The sequence below is a fragment of the Diplotaxodon limnothrissa genome, linkage group LG3 (assembly GCF_057381915.1).
Source record: "Diplotaxodon limnothrissa isolate DT_005_m linkage group LG3, D_limnothrissa_male_GT1.1, whole genome shotgun sequence".
NCBI classification, from domain to species: domain Eukaryota; kingdom Metazoa; phylum Chordata; class Actinopteri; order Cichliformes; family Cichlidae; genus Diplotaxodon; species Diplotaxodon limnothrissa.
The window spans coordinates 71,047,058-71,073,824 of NC_140598.1; the positions used below are offsets into that span (position 1 = coordinate 71,047,058).

Consider the following 26,767-nt stretch of genomic DNA (forward strand, 5'->3'; position numbering starts at 1 on the left):
CCACAGGCCCTGGTGTGGTGTAAGTGGCCTGAGCAAGAGCCACAGACCCTGGTGTGGTGTAATTGGCCTCAATAGCAACTAAGGCCCTGGTGTGGTGTAAGTGGCTTCAGCCAGCAGCCACAAGCTCTGGTGTGGTGTAACTGGCCTCAGCCAGCAGCCACAGGCCCTGGTGTGGTGTAAGTGGCCTGAGCAAGAGCCACAGACCCTGGTGTGGTGTAATTGGCCTCAATAGCAACTAAGGCCCTGGTGTGGTGTAGGTGGCCTCAGCCAGCAGCCACAGGCCCTGGTGTGGTGTAAGTGGCCTCAGCCAGCAGCCACAGGCCCTGATGTGGTGTATGTGGCCCCAGCCGGTCACTCAGGCCCTGGTGTGGTGTAGGTGGCATCAGCTAGCAGCACAAGACATTGGAAAACAGCCAAAAGCAATGTCGTTAATGTGCCCTCATTAATGGGGAGCTGCTTTTGGTCTTTTAATACACCCCTTCTCTGGATCAAAAGCGGTTCAATGACATGAAAATGAAAGGCTTACAGCACCAGGTATTCCCAGGCAGTCTCCCATCCAAGTACTAACCAAGCCCAGCCCTGCTTAGCTTACTAGATCAGACGAGGTCGGGGGTGCTCAGGGTGGTATGGCCGTAAGCTGCTGGCCCCAGCACAATGTCTCAATTTATGGATTCAAGTGATTAGGTGGCAAGTACCTGAAGTTACGAAGACAATCCTATAACCATACCTGCATGTTTGCATAATACCCTAACCCAAAGGCTCAGTTTGGCATTTATCCAACAGCACAGGCCCTGGATTGTTGAAGATGGCCTCAAGAACCAGCACAGGACCTGGTGTGTTTTACATGGCCACAGCAAGCAGCACAGGGCCTGGTATGGTGAAGATGGCCTCAGCAAGCAGCCACAGGCCCTGGTTTGGTGTAAGTGGCCTCAGCCAGCAGCCACAGGCCCTGGTGTGTTGTAAGTGGCCTCAGCCAGCAGCCACAGGCCCTGGTGTGGTCTAAGTGGCCTCAGCCAGTGCCACAGGCCCTGGTGTGGTGTAAGTGGCCTGAGCAAGAGCCACAGGCCCTGGTGTGGTGTAAGTGGCCTCAGCCAGCAGCCACAGGCCCTGGTGTGGTGTAAGTGGCCTGAGCAAGTGCCACAGGCCCTGGTGTGGTGTAAGTGACCTAAGCCAGAGCCACAGGCCCTGGTGTGGTGTAAGTGGCCTCAATAGCAAATAAGGCCCTGGTGTGGTGTAAGTGGCCTGAGCAAGAGCCACAGGGCCTGGTTTGGTGAAGATGGCCTCGGCCAGAAGCGCAGGGCCTGGTGTGATGTGAGTGGCCTGAGCAAGAGCCACAGGCCCTGGTGTGGTGTAAGTGGCCTCAGCCAGCAGCCACAGGCCCTGGTGTGGTGTAAGTCGCCTCAGCCAGAAGCCACAGGCACTGGTGTGGTGTAAGTGGCCTCAGGAACCAGCACAGGGCCTGGTGTGTTGTACATGGCCTCAGCCAGCAGCCACAGGCCCTGGTGTGGTCTAAGTGGCCTCAGCCATTGCCACAGGCCCTGGTGTGGTGTAAGTGGCCTGAGCAAGAGCCACAGGCCCTGGTGTGGTGTAAGTGGCCTCAGCCAGCAGCAAAAGGGCCCTGGTGTGGTGTAAGTCGCCTCAGCCAGCAGCCACAGGCCCTGGTGGGGTGTAGGTGGCCTCAGCCAGCAGCCACAGGCCCTGGTGTGGTGTAAGTGGCCTCAGCCAGCAGCCACAGGCCCTGGTGTGGTGTAAGTCGCCTCAGCCAGTGCCACAGGCCCTGGTGTGGTGTAAGTGGCCTGAGCAAGAGCCACAGGCCCTGGTGTGGTGTAAGTGGCCTGAGCAAGAGCCACAGGCCCTGGTGTGGTGTAAGTGGCCTGAGCAAGAGCCACAGGCCCTGGTGTGGTGTAAGTGGCCTGAGCAAGAGCCACAGGCCCTGGTGTGGTGTAAGTGGTCTCAGCCAGCAGCCACAGGCCCTGGTGTGGTGTAAGTGGCCTCAGCCAGCAGCCACAGGCCCTGGTGTGGTGTAAGTGGCCTCAGCCAGCAGCCACAGGCCCTGGTGTGGTGTAAGTGGCCTCAGCCAGTGCCACAGGCCCTGGTGTGGTGTAAGTGGCCTGAGCAAGAGCCACAGACCCTGGTGTGGTGTAATTGGCCTCAATAGCAACTAATGCCCTGGTGTGGTGTAGGTGGCCTCAGCCAGCAGCCACAGGCCCTGGTGTGGTGTAAGTGGCCTCAGCCAGCAGCCACAGGCCCTGGTGTGGTGTAAGTGGCCTCAGCCAGAGCCACAGGCCCTGCTGTGGTGTAAGTGGCCCCAGCCGGTCACTCAGGCCCTTGTGTGGTGTAGGTTGCATCAGCTAGCAGCACAAGACATTGGAAAAGAGCCAAAAGCAATGTCGTTAATGTGCCCTCATTAATGGGCAGATGCTTTTGGTCTTTTAATACACCCCTTCTCTGGATCAAAAGCGGTTCAATGACATGAAAATGAAAGGCTTACAGCACCAGGTATTCCCAGGCAGTCTCCCATCCAAGTACTAACCAAGCCCAGCCCTGCTTAGCTTCCGAGATCAGACGAGGTCGGGCGTGCTCAGGGTGGTATGGCCGTAAGCTGCTGGCCCCAGCACAATGTCTCAATTTATGGATTCAAGTGATTAGGTGGCAAATACCTGAAGTTACGAAGACAATCCTATAACCATACCTGCATGTTTGCATAATACCCTAACCCAAAGGCTCAGTTTGGCATTTATCCAACAGCACAGGCCCTGGATTGTTGAAGATGGCCTCTGGAACCAGCACAGGGCCTGGTGTGTTGTACATGGCCACAGCAAGCAGCACAGGGCCTGGTTTGGTGAAGATGGCCTCGGCCAGAAGCACAGGGCCTGGCGTGATATGAGTGGCCTGAGCAAGAGCCACAGGCCCTGGTGTGGTGTAAGTGGCCTGAGCAAGAGCCACAGGCCCTGGTGTGGTGTAAGTGGCCTGAGCAAGAGCCACAGGCCCTGGTGTGGTGTAAGTGGCCTGAGCAAGAGCCACAGGCCCTGGTGTGGTGTAAGTGGTCTCAGCCAGCAGCCACAGGCCCTGGTGTGGTGTAAGTGGCCTGAGCAAGAGCCACAGGCCCTGGTTTGGTGTAAGTGGCCTCAGCCAGCAGCCACAGGCCCTGGTGTGGTCTAAGTGGCCTCAGCCAGTGCCACAGGCCCTGGTGTGGTGTAAGTGGTCTCAGCCAGCAGCCACAGGCCCTGGTGTGGTGTAAGTGGCCTGAGCAAGAGCCACAGGCCCTGGTTTGGTGTAAGTGGCCTCAGCCAGCAGCCACAGGCCCTGGTGTGTTGTAAGTGGCCTCAGCCAGCAGCCACAGGCCCTGGTGTGGTGTAAGTGGCCTGAGCAAGAGCCACAGGCCCTGGTTTGGTGTAAGTGGCCTCAGCCAGCAGCCACAGGCCCTGGTGTGTTGTAAGTGGCCTCAGCCAGCAGCCACAGGCCCTGGTGTGGTCTAAGTGGCCTCAGCCAGTGCCACAGGCCCTGGTGTGGTGTAAGTGGCCTGAGCAAGAGCCACAGGCCCTGGTGTGGTGTAAGTGGCCTGAGCAAGTGCCACAGGCCCTGGTGTGGTGTAAGTGGCCTGAGCAAGAGCCACAGGGCCTGGTTTGGTGAAGATGGCCTCGGCCAGAAGCGCAGGGCCTGGTGTGATGTGAGTGGCCTGAGCAAGAGCCACAGGCCCTGGTGTGGTGTAAGTGGCCTCAGCCAGCAGCCACAGGCCCTGGTGTGGTGTAAGTCGCCTCAGCCAGAAGCCACAGGCACTGGTGTGGTGTAAGTGGCCTCAGCCAGCAGCAAAAGGGCCCTGGTGTGGTGTAAGTCGCCTCAGCCAGCAGCCACAGGCCCTGGTGTGGTGTAGGTGGCCTCAGCCAGCAGCCACAGGCCCTGGTGTGGTGTAAGTGGCCTCAATAGCAACTAAGGCCCTGGTGTGGTGTAAGTGGCTTCAGCCAGAAGCCACAGGCCCTTGTGTGGTGTAAGTGGCCTCAGCCAGCAGCCACAGGCCCTGGTGTGGTGTAAGTGGCCTCAGCCAGTGCCACAGGCCCTGGTGTGGTGTAAGTGGCCTGAGCAAGAGCCACAGACCGTGGTGTGGTGTAATTGGCCTCAATAGCAACTAAGGCCCTGGTGTGGTGTAAGTCGCCTCAGCCAGCAGCCACAGGCCCTGGTGTGGTGTAGGTGGCCTCAGCCAGCAGCCACAGGCCCTGGTGTGGTGTAAGTGGCCTCAATAGCAACTAAGGCCCTGGTGTGGGGTAAGTGGCTTCAGCCAGCAGCCACAGGCTCTGGTGTGGTGTAACTGGCCTCAGCCAGCAGCCACAGGCCCTGGTGTGGTGTAAGTGGCCTCAGCCAGAGCCACAGGCCCTGATGTGGTGTAAGTGGCCCCAGCCGGTCACTCAGGCCCTGGTGTGGTGTAGGTGGCATCAGCTAGCAGCACAAGACATTGGAAAAGAGCCAAAAGCAGTGTCGTTAATGTGCCCTCATTAATGGGCAGCTGCTTTTGGTCTTTTAATACACCCCTTCTCTGGATCAAAAGCGGTTCAATGACATGAAAATGAAAGGCTTACAGCACCAGGTACTCCCAGGTAGTCTCCCATCCAAGTACTAACCAAGCCCAGCCCTGCTTAGCTTCCGAGATCAGACGAGGTCGGGCGTGCTCAGGGTGGTATGGCCGTAAGCTGCTGGCCCCAGCACAATGTCTCAATTTATGGATTCAAGTGATTAGGTGGCAAGTACCTGAAGTTACGAAGACAATCCTATAACCATACCTGCATGTTTGCATAATACCCTAACCCAAAGGCTCAGTTTGGCATTTATCCAACAGCACAGTCCCTGGATTGTTGAAGATGGCCTCAGGAACCAGCACAGGGCCTGGTGTGTTGTACATGGCCACAGCAAGCAGCACAGGGCCTGGTTTGGTGAAGATGGCCTCGGCCAGAAGCGCAGGGCCTGGTGTGATGTGAGTGGCCTGAGCAAGAGCCACAGGCCCTGGTGTGGTGTAAGTGGCCTCAGCCAGCAGCCACAGGCCCTGGTGTGGTGTAAGTCGCCTCAGCCAGAAGCCACAGGCACTGGTGTGGTGTAAGTGGCCTCAGCCAGCAGCAAAAGGGCCCTGGTGTGGTGTAAGTCGCCTCAGTCAGCAGCCACAGGCCCTGGTGTGGTGTAGGTGGCCTCAGCCAGCAGCCACAGGCCCTGGTGTGGTGTAAGTGGCCTCAGCCAGCAGCCACAGGCCCTGGTGTGGTGTAAGTGGCCTCAGCCAGAGCCACAGGCCCTGATGTGGTGTAAGTGGCCCCAGCCGGTCACTCAGGCCCTGGTGTGGTGTAGGTGGCATCAGCTAGCAGCACAAGACATTGGAAAAGAGCCAAAAGCAATGTCGTTAATGTGCCCTCATTAATGGGCAGCTGCTTTTGGTCTTTTAATACACCCCTTCTCTGGATCAAAAGCGGTTCAATGACATGAAAATGAAAGGCTTACAGCACCAGGTATTCCAAGGCAGTCTCCCATCCGAGTACTAACCAAGCCCAGCCCTGCTTAGCTTCCGAGATCAGACGAGGTCGGGCGTGCTCAGGGTGGTATGGCCGTAAGCTGCTGGCCCCAGCACAATGTCTCAATTTATGGATTCAAGTGATTAGGTGGCAAGTACCTGAAGTTACGAAGACAATCCTATAACCATACCTGCATGTTTGCATAATACCCTAACCCAAAGGCTTAGTTTGGCATTTATCCAACAGCACAGGCCCTGGATTGTTGAAGATGGCCTCAGGAACCAGCACAGGGCCTGGTGTGTTGTACATGGCCACAGCTAGCAGCAGAGGGCCAGGTTTGGTGAAGATGGCCTCGGCCAGAAGCGCAGGGCCTGGTGTGATGTGAGTGGCCTGAGCAAGAGCCACAGACCCTGGTGTGGTGTAATTGGCCTCAATAGCAACTAAGGCCCTGGTGTGGTGTAACTGGCCTCAGCCAGCAGCCACAGGCCCTGGTGTGGTGTAAGTGGCCTCAGCCAGAGCCACAGGCCCTGATGTGGTGTAAGTGGCCCCAGCCGGTCACTCAGGCCCTGGATTGTTGAAGATGGCCTCAGGAACCAGCACAGGCCCTGGTGTGGTGTAAGTGGCCTCAGCCAGCAGCCACAGGCCCTGGTGTGGTGTAAGTCGCCTCAGCCAGAAGCCACAGGCACTGGTGTGGTGTAAGTGGCCTCAGCCAGCAGCAAAAGGGCCCTGGTGTGGTGTAAGTCGCCTCAGTCAGCAGCCACAGGCCCTGGTGTGGTGTAGGTGGCCTCAGCCAGCAGCCACAGGCCCTGGTGTGGTGTAAGTGGCCTCAGCCAGCAGCCACAGGCCCTGGTGTGGTGTAAGTGGCCTCAGCCAGCAGCCACAGGCCCTGGTGTGGTGTAAGTGGCCTCAGCCAGTGCCACAGGCCCTGGTGTGGTGTAAGTGGCCTGAGCAAGAGCCACAGACCCTGGTGTGGTGTAATTGGCCTCAATAGCAACTAATGCCCTGGTGTGGTGTAGGTGGCCTCAGCCAGCAGCCACAGGCCCTGGTGTGGTGTAAGTGGCCTCAGCCAGCAGCCACAGGCCCTGGTGTGGTGTAAGTGGCCTCAGCCAGAGCCACAGGCCCTGATGTGGTGTAAGTGGCCCCAGCCGGTCACTCAGGCCCTTGTGTGGTGTAGGTTGCATCAGCTAGCAGCACAAGACATTGGAAAAGAGCCAAAAGCAATGTCGTTAATAAGCCCTCATTAATGGGCAGATGCTTTTGGTCTTTTAATACACCCCTTCTCTGGATCAAAAGCGGTTCAATGACATGAAAATGAAAGGCTTACAGCACCAGGTATTCCCAGGCAGTCTCCCATCCAAGTACTAACCAAGCCCAGCCCTGCTTAGCTTCCGAGATCAGACGAGGTCGGGCGTGCTCAGGGTGGTATGGCCGTAAGCTGCTGGCCCCAGCACAATGTCTCAATTTATGGATTCAAGTGATTAGGTGGCAAGTACCTGAAGTTACGAAGACAATCCTATAAACATACCTGCATGTTTGCATAATACCCTAACCCAAAGGCTCAGTTTGGCATTTATCCAACAGCACAGGCCCTGGATTGTTGAAGATGGCCTCTGGAACCAGCACAGGGCCTGGTGTGTTGTACATGGCCACAGCAAGCAGCACAGGGCCTGGTTTGGTGAAGATGGCCTCGGCCAGAAGCACAGGGCCTGGCGTGATATGAGTGGCCTGAGCAAGAGCCACAGGCCCTGGTGTGGTGTAAGTGGCCTGAGCAAGAGCCACAGGCCCTGGTGTGGTGTAAGTGGCCTGAGCAAGAGCCACAGGCCCTGGTGTGTTGTAAGTGGCCTCAGTCAGCAGCCACAGGCCCTTGTGTGGTGTAAGTGGCCTCAGCCAGCAGCCACAGGCCCTAGTGTGGTGTAGGTGGCCTCAGCCAGCAGCCACAGGCCCTGGTGTGGTGTAAGTGGCCTCAATAGCAACTAAGGCCCTGGTGTGGTGTAAGTGGCTTCAGCCAGCAGCCACAGGCCCTGGTGTGGTGTAAGTGGCCTGAGCAAGAGCCACAGACCCTGGTGTGGTGTAATTGGCCTCAATAGCAACTAAGGCCCTGGTGTGGTGTAGGTGGCCTCAGCCAGCAGCCACAGGCCCTGGTGTGGTGTAAGTGGCCTCAGCCAGCAGCCACAGGCCCTGATGTGGTGTAAGTGGCCCCAGCCGGTCACTCAGGCCCTGGTGTGGTGTAGGTGGCATCAGCTAGCAGCACAAGACATTGGAAAACAGCCAAAATGTCGTTAATGTGCCCTCATTAATGGGCAGATGCTTTTGGTCTTTTAATACACCCCTTCTCTGGATCAAAAGCGGTTCAATGACATGAAAATGAAAGGCTTACAGCACCAGGTATTCCCAGGTAGTCTCCCATCCAAGTACTAACCAAGCCCAGCCCTGCTTAGCTTCCGAGATCAGACGAGGTCAGGCGTGCTCAGGGTGGTATGGCCGTAAGCTGCTGGCCCCAGCACAATGTCTCAATTTATGGATTCAAGTGATTAGGTGGCAAGTACCTGAAGTTACGAAGACAATCCTATAACCATACCTGCATGTTTGCATAATACCCTAACCCAAAGGCTCAGTTTGGCATTTATCCAACAGCACAGGCCCTGGATTGTTGAAGATGGCCTCAAGAACCAGCACAGGACCTGGTGTGTTTTACATGGCCACAGCAAGCAGCACAGGGCCTGGTTTGGTGAAGATGGCCTCAGCAAGCAGCCACAGGCCCTGGTTTGGTGTAAGTGGCCTCAGCCAGCAGCCACAGGCCCTGGTGTGTTGTAAGTGGCCTCAGCCAGCAGCCACAGGCCCTGGTGTGGTCTAAGTGGCCTCAGCCAGTGCCACAGGCCCTGGTGTGGTGTAAGTGGCCTCAGCCAGAGCCACAGACCCTGGTGTGGTGTAATTGGCCTCAATAGCAACTAAGGCCCTGGTGTGGTGTAAGTGGCTTCAGCCAGCAGCCACAAGCTCTGGTGTGATGTAACTGGCCTCAGCCAGCAGCCACAGGCCCTGGTGTGGTGTAAGTGGCCTCAGCCAGAGCCACAGGCCCTGATGTGGTGTAAGTGGCCCCAGCCGGTCACTTAGGCCCTGGTGTGGTGTAGGTGGCATCAGCTAGCAGCACAAGACATTGGAAAAGAGCCAAAAGCAGTGTCGTTAATGTGCCCTCATTAATGGGCAGCTGCTTTTGGTCTTTTAATACACCCCTTCTCTGGATCAAAAGCGGTTCAATGACATGAAAATGAAAGACTTACAGCACCAGGTATTCCCAGGCAGTCTCCCATCCAAGTACTAACCAAGCCCAGCCCTGCTTAGCTTCCGAGATCAGACGAGGTCGGGCGTGCTCAGGGTGGTATGGCCGTAAGCTGCTGGCCCCAGCACAATGTCTCAATTTATGGATTCAAGTGATTAGGTGGCAAGTACCTGAAGTTACGAAGACAATCCTATAACCATACCTGCATGTTTGCATAATACCCTAACCCAAAGGCTCAGTTTGGCATTTATCCAACAGCACAGGCCCTGGATTGTTGAAGATGGCCTCAGGAACCAGCACAGGGCCTGGTGTGTTGTACATGGCCACAGCAAGCAGCACAGGGCCTGGTTTGGTGAAGATGGCCTCGGCCAGAAGCGCAGGGCCTGGTGTGATGTGAGTGGCCTGAGCAAGAGCCACAGGCCCTGGTGTGGTGTAAGTGGCCTCAGCCAGCAGCCACAGGCCCTGGTGTGGTGTAAGTCGCCTGAGCCAGAAGCCACAGGCACTGGTGTGGTGTAAGTGGCCTGAGCAAGAGCCACAGGCCCTGGTGTGGTGTAAGTGGCCTCAGCCAGCAGCCACAGGCCCTGGTGTGGTGTAAGTCGCCTGAGCCAGAAGCCACAGGCACTGGTGTGGTGTAAGTCGCCTGAGCCAGAAGCCACAGGCACTGGTGTGGTGTAAGTGGCCTCAGCCAGAAGCAAAAGGGCCCTGGTGTGGTGTAAGTCGCCTCAGCCAGCAGCCACAGGCCCTGGTGTGGTGTAGGTGGCCTCAGCCAGCAGCCACAGGCCCTGGTGTGGTGTAAGTGGCCTCAATAGCAACTAAGGCCCTGGTGTGGTGTAAGTGGCTTCAGCCAGCAGCCACAGGCTCTGGTGTGGTGTAGGTGGCCTCAGCCAGCAGCCACAGGCCCTGGTGTGGTGTAAGTGGCCTCAGCCAGAGCCACAGCCCTGATGTGGTGTAAGTGGCCCCAGCCGGTCACTCAGGCCCTGGTGTGGTGTAGGTGGCATCAGCTAGCAGCACAAGACATTGGAAAAGAGCCAAAAGCAGTGTCGTTAATGTGCCCTCATTAATGGGCAGTTGCTTTTGGTCTTTTAATACACCCCTTCTCTGGATCAAAAGCGGTTCAATGACATGAAAATCAAAGGCTTACAGCACCAGGTATTCCCAGGCAGTCTCCCATCCAAGTACTAACCAAGCCCAGCCCTGCTTAGCTTCCGAGATCAGACGAGGTCGGGCGTGCTCAGGGTGGTATGGCCGTAAGCTGCTGGCTCCAGCACAATGTCTCAATTTATGGATTCAAGTGATTAGGTGGCAAGTACCTGAAGTTACGAAGACAATCCTATAACCATACCTGCATGTTTGCATAATACCCTAACCCAAAGGCTCAGTTTGGCATTTATCCAACAGCACAGGCCCTGGATTGTTGAAGATGGCCTCAGGAACCAGCACAGGGCCTGGTGTGTTGTACATGGCCACAGCAAGCAGCACAAGGCCTGGTTTGGTGAAGATGGCCTCGGCCAGAAGCGCAGGGCCTGGTGTGATGTGAGTGGCCTGAGCAAGAGCCACAGGCCCTGGTGTGGTGTAAGTGGCCTTAGCAAGAGCCACAGGCCCTGGTGTGGTGTAAGTGGCCTCAGCCAGCAGCCACAGGCCCTGGTGTGGTGTAAGTGGCCTCAGCCAGTGCCACAGGCCCTGGTGTGGTGTAAGTGGCCTGAGCAAGAGCCACAGACCCTGGTGTGGTGTAAGTGGCCTAAGCCAGCAGCCACAGGCCCTGGTGTGGTGTAAGTGGCCTCAGCCAGTGCCACAGGCCCTGGTGTGGTGTAAGTGGCCTGAGCAAGAGCCACAGACCCTGGTGTGGTGTAATTGGCCTCAATAGCAACTAATGCCCTGGTGTGGTGTAGGTGGCCTCAGCCAGCAGCCACAGGCCCTGGTGTGGTGTAAGTGGCCTCAGCCAGCAGCCACAGGCCCTGGTGTGGTGTAAGTGGCCTCAGCCAGAAGCCACAGGCACTGGTGTGGTGTAAGTGGCCTCAGCCAGCAGCAAAAGGGCCCTGGTGTGGTGTAAGTCGCCTCAGCCAGCAGCCACAGGCCCTGGTGTGGTGTAGGTGGCCTCAGCCAGCAGCCACAGGCCCTGGTGTGGTGTAAGTGGCCTCAGCCAGCAGCCACAGGCCCTGGTGTGGTGTAAGTGGCCTCAGCCAGCAGCCACAGGCCCTGGTGTGGTGTAAGTGGCCTCAGCCAGTGCCACAGGCCCTGGTGTGGTGTAAGTGGCCTGAGCAAGAGCCACAGACCCTGGTGTGGTGTAATTGGCCTCAGCCAGCAGCCACAGGCCCTGGTGTGGTGTAGGTGGCCTCAGCCAGCAGCCACAGGCACTGGTGTGGTGTAAGTGGCCTCAGCCAGCAGCAAAAGGGCCCTGGTGTGGTGTAAGTCGCCTCAGCCAGCAGCCACAGGCCCTGGTGTGGTGTAGGTGGCCTCAGCCAGCAGCCACAGGCCCTGGTGTGGTGTAAGCGGCCTCAGCCAGCAGCCACAGGCCCTGGTGTGGTGTAAGTGGCCTCAGCCAGCAGCCACAGGCCCTGGTGTGGTGTAAGTGGCCTGAGCAAGAGCCACAGGCCCTGGTGTGGTGTAAGTGGCCTGAGCAAGAGCCACAGGCCCTGGTGTGGTGTAACTGGCCTCAGCCAGCAGCCACAGGCCCTGGTGTGGTGTAGGTGGCCTCAGCCAGCAGCCACAGGCCCTTGTGTGGTGTAAGTGGCCTCAGCCAGCAGCCACAGGCCCTGGTGTGGTGTAAGTGGCCTCAGCCAGTGCCACAGGCCCTGGTGTGGTGTAAGTGGCCCCAGCCGGTCACTCAGGCCCTGGTGTGGTGTAGGTGTCATCAGCTAGCAGCACAAGACATTGGAAAAGAGCCAAAAGCAATGTCGTTAATGTGCCCTCATTAATGGGGAGCTGCTTTTGGTCTTTTAATACACCCCTTCTCTGGATCAAAAGCGGTTCAATGACATGAAAATCAAAGGCTTACAGCACCAGGTATTCCCAGGCAGTCTCCCATCCAAGTACTAACCAAGCCCAGCCCTGCTTAGCTTCCGAGATCAGACGAGGTCGGGCGTGCTTAGGGTGGTATGGCCGTAACCTGCTGGCCCCAGCACAATGTCTCAATTTATGGATTCAAGTGATTAGGTGGCAAGTACCTGAAGTTACGAAGACAATCCTATAACCATACCTGCATGTTTGCATAATACCCTAACCCAAAGGCTCAGTTTGGCATTTATCCAACAGCACAGGCCCTGGATTGTTGAAGATGGCCTCAAGAACCAGCACAGGACCTGGTGTGTTTTACATGGCCACAGCAAGCAGCACAGGGCCTGGTTTGGTGAAGATGGCCTCAGCAAGCAGCCACAGGCCCTGGTTTGGTGTAAGTGGCCTCAGCCAGCAGCCACAGGCCCTGGTGTGTTGTAAGTGGCCTCAGCCAGCAGCCACAGGCCCTGGTGTGGTCTAAGTGGCCTCAGCCAGTGCCACAGGCCCTGGTGTGGTGTAAGTGGCCTGAGCAAGAGCCACATGCCCTGGTGTGGTGTAAGTGGCCTCAGCCAGCAGCCACAGGCCCTGGTGTGGTGTAAGTGGCCTGAGCAAGTGCCACAGGCCCTGGTGTGGTGTAAGTGGCCTAAGCCAGAGCCACAGGCCCTGGTGTGGGGTAAGTGGCCTCAATAGCAAATAAGGCCCTGGTGTGGTGTAAGTGGCCTGAGCAAGAGCCACAGGGCCTGGTTTGGTGAAGATGGCCTCGGCCAGAAGCGCAGGGCCTGGTGTGATGTGAGTGGCCTGAGCAAGAGCCACAGGCCCTGGTGTGGTGTAAGTGGCCTCAGCCAGCAGCCACAGGCCCTGGTGTGGTGTAAGTCGCCTGAGCCAGAAGCCACAGGCACTGGTGTGGTGTAAGTGGCCTCAGCCAGCAGCAAAAGGGCCCTGGTGTGGTGTAAGTCGCCTCAGCCAGCAGCCACAGGCCCTGGTGTGGTGTAGGTGGCCTCAGCCAGCAGCCACAGGCCCTGGTGTGGTGTAAGTGGCCTCAATAGCAACTAAGGCCCTGGTGTGGTGTAAGTGGCTTCAGCCAGCAGCCACAGACTCTGGTGTGGTGTAACTGGCCTCAGCCAGCAGCCACAGGCCCTGGTGTGGTGTAAGTGGCCTCAGCCAGAGCCACAGGCCCTGATGTGGTGTAAGTGGCCCCAGCCGGTCACTCAGGCCCTGGTGTGGTGTAGGTGGCCTCAGCCAGAGCCACAGGCCCTGGTGTGGTGTAAGTGGCCTCAATAGCAAATAAGGCCCTGGTGTGGTGTAAGTGGCCTGAGCAAGAGCCACAGGGCCTGGTTTGGTGAAGATGGCCTCGGCCAGAAGCGCAGGGCCTGGTGTGATGTGAGTGGCCTGAGCAAGAGCCACAGGCCCTGGTGTGGTGTAAGTGGCCTCAGCCAGCAGCCACAGGCCCTGGTGTGGTGTAAGTCGCCTCAGCCAGAAGCCACAGGCACTGGTGTGGTGTAAGTGGCCTCAGGAACCAGCACAGGGCCTGGTGTGTTGTACATGGCCACAGCTAGCAGCAGAGGGCCAGGTTTGGTGAAGATGGCCTCGGCCAGAAGCGCAGGGCCTGGTGTGATGTGAGTGGCCTGAGCAAGAGCCACAGACCCTGGTGTGGTGTAATTGGCCTCAATAGCAACTAAGGCCCTGGTGTGGTGTAACTGGCCTCAGCCAGCAGCCACAGGCCCTGGTGTGGTGTAAGTGGCCCCAGCCGGTCACTCAGGCCCTTGTGTGGTGTAGGTTGCATCAGCTAGCAGCACAAGACATTGGAAAAGAGCCAAAAGCAATGTCGTTAATGTGCCCTCATTAATGGGCAGATGCTTTTGGTCTTTTAATACACCCCTTCTCTGGATCAAAAGCGGTTCAATGACATGAAAATGAAAGGCTTACAGCACCAGGTATTCCCAGGTAGTCTCCCATCCAAGTACTAACCAAGCCCAGCCCTGCTTAGCTTCCGAGATCAGACGAGGTCGGGCGTGCTCAGGGTGGTATGGCCGTAAGCTGCTGGCCCCAGCACAATGTCTCAATTTATGGATTCAAGTGATTAGGTGGCAAGTACCTGAAGTTACGAAGACAATCCTATAACCATACCTGCATGTTTGCATAATACCCTAACCCAAAGGCTCAGTTTGGCATTTATCCAACAGCACAGGCCCTGGATTGTTGAAGATGGCCTCAGGAACCAGCACAGGGCCTGGTGTGTTGTACATGGCCACAGCAAGCAGCACAGGGCCTGGTTTGGTGAAGATGGCCTCGGCCAGAAGCGCAGGGCCTGGTGTGATGTGAGTGGCCTGAGCAAGAGCCACAGGCCCTGGTGTGGTGTAAGTGGCCTCAGCCAGCAGCCACAGGCCCTGGTGTGGTGTAAGTCGCCTCAGCCAGAAGCCACAGGCACTGGTGTGGTGTAAGTGGCCTCAGGAACCAGCACAGGGCCTGGTGTGTTGTACATGGCCACAGCTAGCAGCAGAGGGCCAGGTTTGGTGAAGATGGCCTCGGCCAGAAGCGCAGGGCCTGGTGTGGTGTAAGTCGCCTCAGCCAGAAGCCACAGGCACTGGTGTGGTGTAAGTGGCCTCAGCCAGCAGCAAAAGGGCCCTGGTGTGGTGTAAGTCGCCTCAGCCAGCAGCCACAGGCCCTGGTGGGGTGTAGGTGGCCTCAGCCAGCAGCCACAGGCCCTGGTGTGGTGTAAGTGGCCTCAGCCAGCAGCCACAGGCCCTGGTGTGGTGTAAGTCGCCTCAGCCAGTGCCACAGGCCCTGGTGTGGTGTAAGTGGCCTGAGCAAGAGCCACAGACCCTGGTGTGGTGTAATTGGCCTCAATAGCAACTAAGGCCCTGGTGTGGTGTAAGTGGCTTCAGCCAGCAGCCACAAGCTCTGGTGTGGTGTAACTGGCCTCAGCCAGCAGCCACAGGCCCTGGTGTGGTGTAAGTGGCCTGAGCAAGAGCCACAGACCCTGGTGTGGTGTAATTGGCCTCAATAGCAACTAAGGCCCTGGTGTGGTGTAGGTGGCCTCAGCCAGCAGCCACAGGCCCTGGTGTGGTGTAAGTGGCCTCAGCCAGCAGCCACAGGCCCTGATGTGGTGTATGTGGCCCCAGCCGGTCACTCAGGCCCTGGTGTGGTGTAAGTGGCCTCAGCCAGCAGCCACAGGCCCTGGTGTGGTGTAAGTCGCCTCAGCCAGTGCCACAGGCCCTGGTGTGGTGTAAGTGGCCTGAGCAAGAGCCACAGGCCCTGGTGTGGTGTAAGTGGCCTGAGCAAGAGCCACAGGCCCTGGTGTGGTGTAAGTGGCCTGAGCAAGAGCCACAGGCCCTGGTGTGGTGTAAGTGGCCTGAGCAAGAGCCACAGGCCCTGGTGTGGTGTAAGTGGCCTGAGCAAGTGCCACAGGCCCTGGTGTGGTGTAAGTGGCCTAAGCCAGAGCCACAGGCCCTGGTGTGGTGTAAGTGGCCTCAATAGCAAATAAGGCCCTGGTGTGGTGTAAGTGGCCTGAGCAAGAGCCACAGGGCCTGGTTTGGTGAAGATGGCCTCAGCCAGAAGCGCAGGGCCTGGTGTGATGTGAGTGGCCTGAGCAAGAGCCACAGGCCCTGGTGTGGTGTAAGTGGCCTCAGCCAGCAGCCACAGGCCCTGGTGTGGTGTAAGTCGCCTCAGCCAGAAGCCACAGGCACTGGTGTGGTGTAAGTGGCCTCAGCCAGCAGCAAAAGGGCCCTGGTGTGGTGTAAGTCGCCTCAGCCAGCAGCCACAGGCCCTGGTGTGGTGTAGGTGGCCTCAGCCAGCAGCCACAGGCCCTGGTGTGGTGTAAGTGGCCTCAATAGCAACTAAGGCCCTGGTGTGGTGTAAGTGGCTTCAGCCAGCAGCCACAGGCTCTGGTGTGGTGTAACTGGCCTCAGCCAGCAGCCACAGGCCCTGGTGTGGTCTAAGTGGCCTCAGCCAGTGCCACAGGCCCTGGTGTGGTGTAAGTGGCCTGAGCAAGAGCCACAGACCCTGGTGTGGTGTAATTGGCCTCAATAGCAACTAAGGCCCTGGTGTGGTGTAGGTGGCCTCAGCCAGCAGCCACAGGCCCTGGTGTGGTGTAAGTGGCCTCAGCCAGCAGCCACAGGCCCTGATGTGGTGTAAGTGGCCCCAGCCGGTCACTCAGGCCCTGGTGTGGTGTAGGTGGCATCAGCTAGCAGCACAAGACATTGGAAAACAGCCAAAATGTCGTTAATGTGCCCTCATTAATGGGGAGCTGCTTTTGGTCTTTTAATACACCCCTTCTCTGGATCAAAAGCGGTTCAATGACATGAAAATGAAAGGCTTACAGCACCAGGTATTCCCAGGCAGTCTCCCATCCAAGTACTAACCAAGCCCAGCCCTGCTTAGCTTCCGAGATCAGACGAGGTCGGGCGTGCTCAGGGTGGTATGGCCGTAAGCTGCTGGCCCCAGCACAATGTCTCAATTTATGGATTCAAGTGATTAGGTGGCAAGTACCTGAAGTTACGAAGACAATCCTATAACCATACCTGCATGTTTGCATAATACCCTAACCCAAAGGCTCAGTTTGGCATTTATCCAACAGCACAGGCCCTGGATTGTTGAAGATGGCCTCAAGAACCAGCACAGGACCTGGTGTGTTTTACATGGCCACAGCAAGCAGCACAGGGCCTGGTTTGGTGAAGATGGCCTCAGCAAGCAGCCACAGGCCCTGGTTTGATGTAAGTGGCCTCAGCCAGCAGCCACAGGCCCTGGTGTGGTGTAGGTGGCCTCAGCCAGCAGCCACAGGCCCTGGTGTGGTCTAAGTGGCCTCAGCCAGTGCCACAGGCCCTGGTGTGGTGTAAGTGGCCTGAGCAAGAGCCACAGGCCCTGGTGTGGTGTAGGTGGCCTCAGCCAGCAGCCACAGGCCCTGGTGTGGTGTAAGTGGCCTCAATAGCAACTAAGGCCCTGGTGTGGTGTAAGTGGCTTCAGCCAGCAGCCACAGGCTCTGGTGTGGTGTAACTGGCCTCAGCCAGCAGCCACAGGCCCTGGTGTGGTGTAAGTGGCCTCAGCCAGAGCCACAGGCCCTGATGTGGTGTAAGTGGCCCCAGCCGGTCACTCAGGCCCTGGTGTGGTGTAGGTGGCATCAGCTAGCAGCACAAGACATTGGAAAAGAGCCAAAAGCAGTGTTGTTAATGTGCCCTCATTAATGGGCAGATGCTTTTGGTCTTTTAATACACCCCTTCTCTGGATCAAAAGCGGTTCAATGACATGAAAGGAAAGGCTTACAGCACCAGGTATTCCCAGGCAGTCTCCCATCCAAGTACTAACCAAGCCCAGCCCTGCTTAGCTTCCGAGATCAGACGAGGTCGGGCGTGCTCAGGGTGGTATGGCCGTAAGCTGCTGGCCCCAGCACAATGTCTCAATTTATGGATTCAAGTGATTAGGTGGCAAGTACCTGAAGTTACGAAGACAATCCTATAACCATACCTGCATGTTTGCATAATACCCTAACCCAAAGGCTCAGTTTGGCATTTATCCAACAGCACAGGCCCTGGATTGTTGAAGATGGCCTCAGGAACCAGCACAGGGCCTGGTGTGTTGTACATGGCCACAGCAAGCAGCACAGGGCCTGGTTTGGTGAAGATGGCCTCGGCCAGAAGCACAGGGCCTGGTGTGATGTGAGTGGCCTGAGCAAGAGCCACAGGCCCTGGTGTGGTGTAAGTGGCCTCAGCCAGCAGCCACAGGCCCTGGTGTGGTGTAGGTGGCCTCAGCCAGCAGCCACAGGCCCTGGTGTGGTGTAAGTGGCCTGAGCAAGAGCCACAGGCCCTGGTTTGGTGTAAGTGGCCTCAGCCAGCAGCCACAGGCCCTGGTGTGTTGTAAGTGGCCTCAGCCAGCAGCCACAGGCCCTGGTGTGGTGTAAGTGGCCTGAGCAAGAGCCACAGGCCCTGGTTTGGTGTAAGTGGCCTCAGCCAGCAGCCACAGGCCCTGGTGTGTTGTAAGTGGCCTCAGCCAGCAGCCACAGGCCCTGGTGTGGTCTAAGTGGCCTCAGCCAGTGCCACAGGCCCTGGTGTGGTGTAAGTGGCCTGAGCAAGAGCCACAGGCCCTGGTGTGGTGTAAGTGGCCTCTGCCAGCAGCCACAGGCCCTGGTGTGGTGTAAGTCGCCTCAGCCAGAAGCCACAGGCACTGGTGTGGTGTAAGTGGCCTCAGCCAGCAGCAAAAGGGCCCTGGTGTGGTGTAAGTCGCCTCAGCCAGCAGCCACAGGCCCTGGTGTGGTGTAGGTGGCCTCAGCCAGCAGCCACAGGCCCTGGTGTGGTGTAAGTGGCCTCAATAGCAACTAAGGCCCTGGTGTGGTGTAAGTGGCTTCAGCCAGCAGCCACAGGCTCTGGTGTGGTGTAACTGGCCTCAGCCAGCAGCCACAGGCCCTGGTGTGGTGTAAGTGGCCTCAGCCAGAGCCACAGGCCCTGATGTGGTGTAAGTGGCCCCAGCCGGTCACTCAGGCCCTGGTGTGGTGTAGGTGGCATCAGCTAGCAGCACAAGACATTGGAAAAGAGCCAAAAGCAGTGTTGTTAATGTGCCCTCATTAATGGGCAGATGCTTTTGGTCTTTTAATACACCCCTTCTCTGGATCAAAAGCGGTTCAATGACATGAAAAGGAAAGGCTTACAGCACCAGGTATTCCCAGGCAGTCTCCCATCCAAGTACTAACCAAGCCCAGCCCTGCTTAGCTTCCGAGATCAGACGAGGTCGGGCGTGCTCAGGGTGGTATGGCCGTAAGCTGCTGGCCCCAGCACAATGTCTCAATTTATGGATTCAAGTGATTAGGTGGCAAGTACCTGAAGTTACGAAGACAATCCTATAACCATACCTGCATGTTTGCATAATACCCTAACCCAAAGGCTCAGTTTGGCATTTATCCAACAGCACAGGCCCTGGATTGTTGAAGATGGCCTCAGGAACCAGCACAGGGCCTGGTGTGTTGTACATGGCCACAGCAAGCAGCACAGGGCCTGGTTTGGTGAAGATGGCCTCGGCCAGAAGCGCAGGGCCTGGTGTGATGTGAGTGGCCTGAGCAAGAGCCACAGGCCCTGGTGTGGTGTAAGTGGCCTGAGCAAGAGCCACAGGCCCTGGTGTGTTGTAAGTGGCCTCAGCCAGCAGCCACAGGCCCTGGTGTGGTGTAGGTGGCCTCAGCCAGCAGCCACAGGCCCTTGTGTGGTGTAAGTGGCCTCAGCCAGCAGCCACAGGCCCTGGTGTGGTGTAAGTGGCCTCAGCCAGTGCCACAGGCCCTGGTGTGGTGTAAGTGGCCTGAGCAAGAGCCACAGACCCTGGTGTGGTGTAATTGGCCTCAATAGCAACTAAGGCCCTGGTGTGGTGTAGGTGGCCTCAGCCAGCAGCCACAGGCCCTGGTGTGGTGTAAGTGGCCTCAGCCAGCAGCCACAGGCCCTGATGTGGTGTAAGTGGCCCCAGCCGGTCACTCAGGCCCTGGTGTGGTGTAGGTGGCATCAGCTAGCAGCACAAGACATTGGAAAACAGCCAAAATGTCGTTAATGTGCCCTCATTAATGGGGAGCTGCTTTTGGTCTTTTAATACACCCCTTCTCTGGATCAAAAGCGGTTCAATGACATGAAAATGAAAGGCTTACAGCACCAGGTATTCCCAGGCAGTCTCCCATCCAAGTACTAACCAAGCCCAGCCCTGCTTAGCTTCCGAGATCAGATGAGGTCGGGCGTGCTCAGGGTGGTATGGCCGTAAGCTGCTGGCCCCAGCACAATGTCTCAATTTATGGATTCAAGTGATTAGGTGGCAAGTACCTGAAGTTACGAAGACAATCCTATAACCATACCTGCATGTTTGCATAATACCCTAACCCAAAGGCTCAGTTTGGCATTTATCCAACAGCACAGGCCCTGGATTGTTGAAGATGGCCTCAAGAACCAGCACAGGACCTGGTGTGTTTTACATGGCCACAGCAAGCAGCACAGGGCCTGGTTTGGTGAAGATGGCCTCAGCAAGCAGCCACAGGCCCTGGTTTGGTGTAAGTGGCCTCAGCCAGCAGCCACAGGCCCTGGTGTGTTGTAAGTGGCCTCAGCCAGCAGCCACAGGCCCTGGTGTGGTCTAAGTGGCCTCAGCCAGCAGCCACAGGCCCTGGTGTGGTGTAAGTGGCCTGAGCAAGTGCCACAGGCCCTGGTGTGGTGTAAGTGACCTAAGCCAGAGCCACAGGCCCTGGTGTGGTGTAAGTGGCCTCAATAGCAAATAAGGCCCTGGTGTGGTGTAAGTGGCCTGAGCAAGAGCCACAGGGCCTGGTTTGGTGAAGATGGCCTCGGCCAGAAGCGCAGGGCCTGGTGTGATGTGAGTGGCCTGAGCAAGAGCCACAGGCCCTGGTGTGGTGTAAGTGGCCTCAGCCAGCAGCCACAGGCCCTGGTGTGGTGTAAGTCGCCTCAGCCAGAAGCCACAGGCACTGGTGTGGTGTAAGTGGCCTCAGGAACCAGCACAGGGCCTGGTGTGTTGTACATGGCCACAGCTAGCAGCAGAGGGCCAGGTTTGGTGAAGATGGCCTCGGCCAGAAGCGCAGGGCCTGGTGTGGTGTAAGTGGCCTGAGCAAGAGCCACAGGCCCTGGTGTGGTGTAAGTGGCCTGAGCAAGTGCCACAGGCCCTGGTGTGGTGTAAGTGGCCTAAGCCAGAGCCACAGGCCCTGGTGTGGTGTAAGTGGCCTCAATAGCAAATAAGGCCCTGGTGTGGTGTAAGTGGCCTGAGCAAGAGCCACAGGGCCTGGTTTGGTGAAGATGGCCTCAGCCAGAAGCGCAGGGCCTGGTGTGGTGTAAGTGGCCTGAGCAAGAGCCACAGACCCTGGTGTGGTGTAATTGGCCTCAATAGCAACTAAGGCCCTGGTGTGGTGTAGGTGGCCTCAGCCAGCAGCCACAGGCCCTGGTGTGGTGTAAGTGGCCTCAGCCAGAGCCACAGGCCCTGATGTGGTGTAAGTGGCCCCAGCCGGTCACTCAGGCCCTGGATTGTTGAAGATGGCCTCAGGAACCAGCACAGGGCCTGGTGTGTTGTACATGGCCACAGCAAGCAGCACAGGGCCTGGTTTGGTGAAGATGGCCTCGGCCAGAAGCGCAGGGCCTGGTGTGATGTGAGTGGCCTGAGCAAGAGCCACAGGCCCTGGTGTGGTGTAAGTGGCCTCAGTCAGCAGCCACAGGCCCTGGTGTGGTGTAAGTCGCCTCAGCCAGAAGCCACAGGCACTGGTGTGGTGTAAGTGGCCTCAGCCAGCAGCAAAAGGGCCCTGGTGTGGTGTAAGTGGCCTGAGCAAGAGCCACAGGCCCTGGTGTGGTGTAAGTGGCCTGAGCAAGAGCCACAGGCCCTGGTGTGGTGTAAGTGGCCTGAGCAAGAGCCACAGGCCCTGGTGTGGTGTAAGTGGTCTCAGCCAGCAGCCACAGGCCCTGGTGTGGTGTAGGTGGCCTCAGCCAGCAGCCACAGGCCCTTGTGTGGTGTAAGTGGCCTCAGCCAGCAGCCACAGGCCCTGGTGTGGTGTAAGTGGCCTCAGCCAGTGCCACAGGCCCTGGTGTGGTGTAAGTGGCCTGAGCAAGAGCCACAGACCCTGGTGTGGTGTAATTGGCCTCAATAGCAACTAAGGCCCTGGTGTGGTGTAGGTGGCCTCAGCCAGCAGCCACAGGCCCTGGTGTGTTGTAAGTGGCCTCAGCCAGCAGCCACAGGCCCTTGTGTGGTGTAAGTGGCCTCAGCCAGCAGCCACAGGCCCTGGTGTGGTGTAAGTGGCCTCAGCCAGTGCCACAGGCCCTGGTGTGGTGTAAGTGGCCTGAGCAAGAGCCACAGACCCTGGTGTGGTGTAATTGGCCTCAATAGCAACTAAGGCCCTGGTGTGGTGTAAGTGGCCTCAGCCAGCAGCCACAGGCCCTGGTGTGGTGTAGGTGGCCTCAGCCAGCAGCCACAGGCCCTGGTGTGGTGTAAGTGGCCTCAGCCAGCAGCCACAGGCCCTGGTGTGGTGTAAGTCGCCTCAGCCAGAAGCCACAGGCACTGGTGTGGTGTAAGTGGCCTCAGCCAGCAGCAAAAGGGCCCTGGTGTGGTGTAAGTGGCCTGAGCAAGAGCCACAGGCCCTGGTGTGGTGTAAGTGGCCTGAGCAAGAGCCACAGGCCCTGGTGTGGTGTAAGTGGCCTGAGCAAGAGCCACAGGCCCTGGTGTGGTGTAAGTGGTCTCAGCCAGCAGCCACAGGCCCTGGTGTGGTGTAAGTGGTCTCAGCCAGCAGCCACAGGCCCTGGTGTGGTGTAGGTGGCCTCAGCCAGCAGCCACAGGCCCTTGTGTGGTGTAAGTGGCCTCAGCCAGCAGCCACAGGCCCTGGTGTGGTGTAAGTGGCCTCAGCCAGTGCCACAGGCCCTGGTGTGGTGTAAGTGGCCTGAGCAAGAGCCACAGACCCTGGTGTGGTGTAATTGGCCTCAATAGCAACTAAGGCCCTGGTGTGGTGTAAGTCGCCTCAGCCAGCAGCCACAGGCCCTGGTGTGGTGTAGGTGGCCTCAGCCAGCAGCCACAGGCCCTGGTGTGGTGTAAGTGGCCTCAATAGCAACTAAGGCCCTGGTGTGGGGTAAGTGGCTTCAGCCAGCAGCCACAGGCTCTGGTGTGGTGTAACTGGCCTCAGCCAGCAGCCACAGGCCCTGGTGTGGTGTAAGTGGCCTCAGCCAGAGCCACAGGCCCTGATGTGGTGTAAGTGGCCCCAGCCGGTCACTCAGGCCCTGGTGTGGTGTAGGTGGAATCAGCTAGCAGCACAAGACATTGGAAAAGAGCCAAAAGCAGTGTCGTTAATGTGCCCTCATTAATGGGCAGCTGCTTTTGGTCTTTTAATACACCCCTTCTCTGGATCAAAAGCGGTTCAATGACATGAAAGGCTTACAGCACCAGGTATTCCCAGGCAGTCTCCCATCCAAGTACTAACCAAGCCCAGCCCTGCTTAGCTTCCGAGATCAGACGAGGTCGGGCGTGCTCAGGGTGGTATGGCCGTAAGCTGCTGGCCCCAGCACAATGTCTCAATTTATGGATTCAAGTGATTAGGTGGCAAGTACCTGAAGTTACGAAGACAATCCTATAACCATACCTGCATGTTTGCATAATACCCTAACCCAAAGGCTCAGTTTGGCATTTATCCAACAGCACAGGCCCTGGATTGTTGAAGATGGCCTCAGGAACCAGCACAGGGCCTGGTGTGTTGTACATGGCCACAGCAAGCAGCACAGGGCCTGGTTTGGTGAAGATGGCCTCGGCCAGAAGCGCAGGGCCTGGTGTGATGTGAGTGGCCTGAGCAAGAGCCACAGGCCCTGGTGTGGTGTAAGTGGCCTGAGCAAGAGCCACAGGCCCTGGTGTGGTGTAAGTGGCCTCAGCCAGCAGCCACAGGCCCTGGTGTGGTGTAAGTGGCCTGAGCAAGTGCCACAGGCCCTGGTGTGGTGTAAGTGACCTAAGCCAGAGCCACAGGCCCTGGTGTGGTGTAAGTGGCCTCAATAGCAAATAAGGCCCTGGTGTGGTGTAAGTGGCCTGAGCAAGAGCCACAGGGCCTGGTTTGGTGAAGATGGCCTCGGCCAGAAGCGCAGGGCCTGGTGTGATGTGAGTGGCCTGAGCAAGAGCCACAGGCCCTGGTGTGGTGTAAGTCGCCTCAGCCAGAAGCCACAGGCACTGGTGTGGTGTAAGTGGCCTCAGGAACCAGCACAGGGCCTGGTGTGTTGTACATGGCCACAGCTAGCAGCAGAGGGCCAGGTTTGGTGAAGATGGCCTCGGCCAGAAGCGCAGGGCCTGGTGTGATGTGAGTGGCCTGAGCAAGAGCCACAGGCCCTGGTGTGGTGTAAGTGGCCTCAATAGCAACTAAGGCCCTGGTGTGGTGTAACTGGCCTCAGCCAGCAGCCACAGGCCCTGGTGTGGTGTAAGTGGCCTCAGCCAGAGCCACAGGCCCTGATGTGGTGTAAGTGGCCCCAGCCGGTCACTTAGGCCCTGGTGTGGTGTAGGTGGCATCAGCTAGCAGCACAAGACATTGGAAAAGAGCCAAAAGCAGTGTCGTTAATGTGCCCTCATTAATGGGCAGCTGCTTTTGGTCTTTTAATACACCCCTTCTCTGGATCAAAAGCGGTTCAATGACATGAAAATGAAAGACTTACAGCACCAGGTATTCCCAGGCAGTCTCCCATCCAAGTACTAACCAAGCCCAGCCCTGCTTAGCTTCCGAGATCAGACGAGGTCGGGCGTGCTCAGGGTGGTATGGCCGTAAGCTGCTGGCCGTAAGCTGCTGGCCCCAGCACAATGTCTCAATTTATGGATTCAAGTGATGAGGTGGCAAGTACCTGAAGTTACGAAGACAATCCTATAACCATCCCTGCATGTTTGCATAATACCCTAACCCAAAGGCTCAGTTTGGCATTTATCCAACAGCACAGGCCCTGGATTGTTGAAGATGGCCTCAGGAACCAGCACAGGACCTGGTGTGTTGTACATGGCCACAGCAAGCAGCACAGGGCCTGGTTTGGTGAAGATGGCCTCGGCCAGAAGCACAGGGCCTGGTGTGATATGAGTGGCCTGAGCAAGAGCCACAGGCCCTGGTGTGTTGTAAGTGGCCTCAGCCAGCAGCCACAGGCCCTGGTGTGGTGTAGGTGGCCTCAGCCAGCAGCCACAGGCCCTTGTGTGGTGTAAGTGGCCTCAGCCAGCAGCCACAGGCCCTGGTGTGGTCTAAGTGGCCTCAGCCAGTGCCACAGGCCCTGGTGTGGTGTAAGTGGCCTGAGCAAGAGCCACAGACCCTGGTGTGGTGTAATCGGTCTCAATAGCAACTAAGGCCCTGGTGTGGTGTAGGTGGCCTCAGCCAGCAGCCACAGGCCCTGGTGTGGTGTAAGTGGCCTCAGCCAGAGCCACAGGCCCTGATGTGGTGTAAGTGGCCCCAGCCGGTCACTCAGGCCCTGGTGTGGTGTAGGTGGCATCAGCTAGCAGCACAAGACATTGGAAAAGAGCCAAAAGCAATGTCGTTAATGTGCCCTCATTAATGGGGAGCTGCTTTTGGTCTTTTAATACACCCCTTCTCTGGATCAAAAGCGGTTCAATGACATGAAAATGAAAGGCTTACAGCACCAGGTATTCCCAGGGAGTCTCCCATCCAAGTACTAACCAAGCCCAGCCCTGCTTAGCTTCCGAGATCAGACGAGGTCGGGCGTGCTCAGGGTGGTATGGCCGTAAGCTGCTGGCCCCAGCACAATGTCTCAATTTATGGATTCAAGTGATTAGGTGGCAAGTACCTGAAGTTACGAAGACAATCCTATAACCATACCTGCATGTTTGCATAATACCCTAACCCAAAGGCTCAGTTTGGCATTTATCCAACAGCACAGGCCCTGGATTGTTGAAGATGGCCTCAGGAACCAGCACAGGGCCTGGTGTGTTGTACATGGCCACAGCAAGCAGCACAGGGCCTGGTTTGGTGAAGATGGCCTCGGCCAGAAGCGCAGGGTCTGGTGTGATGTGAGTGGCCTGAGCAAGAGCCACAGGCCCTGGTGTGGTGTAAGTGGCCTCAGCCAGCAGCCACAGGCCCTGGTGTGGTGTAAGTCGCCTCAGCCAGAAGCCACAGGCACTGGTGTGGTGTAAGTGGCCTCAGCCAGCAGCAAAAGGGCCCTGGTGTGGTGTAAGTCGCCTCAGTCAGCAGCCACAGGCCCTGGTGTGGTGTAGGTGGCCTCAGCCAGCAGCCACAGGCCCTGGTGTGGTGTAAGTGGCCTCAGCCAGCAGCCACAGGCCCTGGTGTGGTGTAAGTGGCCTCAGCCAGCAGCCACAGGCCCTGGTGTGGTGTAAGTGGCCTCAGCCAGTGCCACAGGCCCTGGTGTGGTGTAAGTGGCCTGAGCAAGAGCCACAGACCCTGGTGTGGTGTAATTGGCCTCAATAGCAACTAATGCCCTGGTGTGGTGTAGGTGGCCTCAGCCAGCAGCCACAGGCCCTGGTGTGGTGTAAGTGGCCTCAGCCAGCAGCCACAGGCCCTGGTGTGGTGTAAGTGGCCTCAGCCAGAGCCACAGGCCCTGATGTGGTGTAAGTGGCCCCAGCCGGTCACTCAGGCCCTTGTGTGGTGTAGGTTGCATCAGCTAGCAGCACAAGACATTGGAAAAGAGCCAAAAGCAATGTCGTTAATAAGCCCTCATTAATGGGCAGATGCTTTTGGTCTTTTAATACACCCCTTCTCTGGATCAAAAGCGGTTCAATGACATGAAAATGAAAGGCTTACAGCACCAGGTATTCCCAGGCAGTCTCCCATCCAAGTACTAACCAAGCCCAGCCCTGCTTAGCTTCCGAGATCAGACGAGGTCGGGCGTGCTCAGGGTGGTATGGCCGTAAGCTGCTGGGCCCAGCACAATGTCTCAATTTATGGATTCAAGTGATTAGGTGGCAAGTACCTGAAGTTACGAAGACAATCCTATAAACATACCTGCATGTTTGCATAATACCCTAACCCAAAGGCTCAGTTTGGCATTTATCCAACAGCACAGGCCCTGGATTGTTGAAGATGGCCTCTGGAACCAGCACAGGGCCTGGTGTGTTGTACATGGCCACAGCAAGCAGCACAGGGCCTGGTTTGGTGAAGATGGCCTCGGCCAGAAGCACAGGGCCTGGCGTGATATGAGTGGCCTGAGCAAGAGCCACAGGCCCTGGTGTGGTGTAAGTGGCCTGAGCAAGAGCCACAGGCCCTGGTGTGGTGTAAGTGGCCTGAGCAAGAGCCACAGGCCCTGGTGTGTTGTAAGTGGCCTCAGCCAGCAGCCACAGGCCCTTGTGTGGTGTAAGTGGCCTCAGCCAGCAGCCACAGGCCCTGGTGTGGTGTAAGTGGCCTCAGCCAGTGCCACAGGCCCTGGTGTGGTGTAAGTGGCCTGAGCAAGAGCCACAGACCCTGGTGTGGTGTAATTGGCCTCAATAGCAACTAAGGCCCTGGTGTGGTGTAGGTGGCCTCAGCCAGCAGCCACAGGCCCTGGTGTGGTGTAAGTGGCCTCAGCCAGAGCCACAGGCCCTGATGTGGTGTAAGTGGCCCCAGCCG

General features: G+C 57.6%; 1 protein-coding gene, 15 non-coding genes and 3 pseudogenes across 18 annotated transcripts in view; all 19 read right to left on the bottom strand.

Moving 5' to 3' along the window:
• The window catches only part of LOC146637699 (BPTF-associated chromatin complex component 1-like), a 495,253-nt gene that overhangs the window by 47,078 nt on the left and 421,408 nt on the right, over positions 1-26,767 (bottom strand). The gene's annotated exons all lie outside the window — the stretch shown is intronic.
• LOC146637702 (5S ribosomal RNA) lies at positions 520-638 on the bottom strand (annotated as a pseudogene).
• On the bottom strand, positions 2,485-2,603 carry LOC146637703 (5S ribosomal RNA). The gene has a single exon (XR_014906001.1). It is a non-coding gene; the product is annotated as a 5S ribosomal RNA (ribosomal RNA).
• On the bottom strand, positions 4,568-4,686 carry LOC146637704 (5S ribosomal RNA). The gene has a single exon (XR_014905504.1). It is a non-coding gene; the product is annotated as a 5S ribosomal RNA (ribosomal RNA).
• LOC146637705 (5S ribosomal RNA) lies at positions 5,472-5,590 on the bottom strand (annotated as a pseudogene).
• On the bottom strand, positions 6,807-6,925 carry LOC146637706 (5S ribosomal RNA). The gene has a single exon (XR_014906002.1). It is a non-coding gene; the product is annotated as a 5S ribosomal RNA (ribosomal RNA).
• Positions 7,860-7,978, bottom strand: LOC146637707 (5S ribosomal RNA). The gene has a single exon (XR_014905582.1). It is a non-coding gene; the product is annotated as a 5S ribosomal RNA (ribosomal RNA).
• On the bottom strand, positions 8,761-8,879 carry LOC146637708 (5S ribosomal RNA). Its single transcript, XR_014905553.1, has one exon. It is a non-coding gene; the product is annotated as a 5S ribosomal RNA (ribosomal RNA).
• Positions 9,901-10,019, bottom strand: LOC146637709 (5S ribosomal RNA). The gene has a single exon (XR_014906003.1). It is a non-coding gene; the product is annotated as a 5S ribosomal RNA (ribosomal RNA).
• On the bottom strand, positions 11,755-11,873 carry LOC146637710 (5S ribosomal RNA; annotated as a pseudogene).
• Positions 13,677-13,795, bottom strand: LOC146637711 (5S ribosomal RNA). Its single transcript, XR_014905595.1, has one exon. It is a non-coding gene; the product is annotated as a 5S ribosomal RNA (ribosomal RNA).
• Positions 16,070-16,188, bottom strand: LOC146637712 (5S ribosomal RNA). Its single transcript, XR_014906005.1, has one exon. It is a non-coding gene; the product is annotated as a 5S ribosomal RNA (ribosomal RNA).
• Positions 17,010-17,128, bottom strand: LOC146637713 (5S ribosomal RNA). Its single transcript, XR_014906006.1, has one exon. It is a non-coding gene; the product is annotated as a 5S ribosomal RNA (ribosomal RNA).
• On the bottom strand, positions 18,388-18,506 carry LOC146637714 (5S ribosomal RNA). Its single transcript, XR_014906007.1, has one exon. It is a non-coding gene; the product is annotated as a 5S ribosomal RNA (ribosomal RNA).
• On the bottom strand, positions 19,363-19,481 carry LOC146637715 (5S ribosomal RNA). Its single transcript, XR_014906004.1, has one exon. It is a non-coding gene; the product is annotated as a 5S ribosomal RNA (ribosomal RNA).
• Positions 22,618-22,736, bottom strand: LOC146637716 (5S ribosomal RNA). Its single transcript, XR_014906008.1, has one exon. It is a non-coding gene; the product is annotated as a 5S ribosomal RNA (ribosomal RNA).
• LOC146637717 (5S ribosomal RNA) lies at positions 23,867-23,985 on the bottom strand. Its single transcript, XR_014905554.1, has one exon. It is a non-coding gene; the product is annotated as a 5S ribosomal RNA (ribosomal RNA).
• On the bottom strand, positions 24,820-24,938 carry LOC146637718 (5S ribosomal RNA). The gene has a single exon (XR_014905668.1). It is a non-coding gene; the product is annotated as a 5S ribosomal RNA (ribosomal RNA).
• Positions 25,960-26,078, bottom strand: LOC146637719 (5S ribosomal RNA). The gene has a single exon (XR_014906009.1). It is a non-coding gene; the product is annotated as a 5S ribosomal RNA (ribosomal RNA).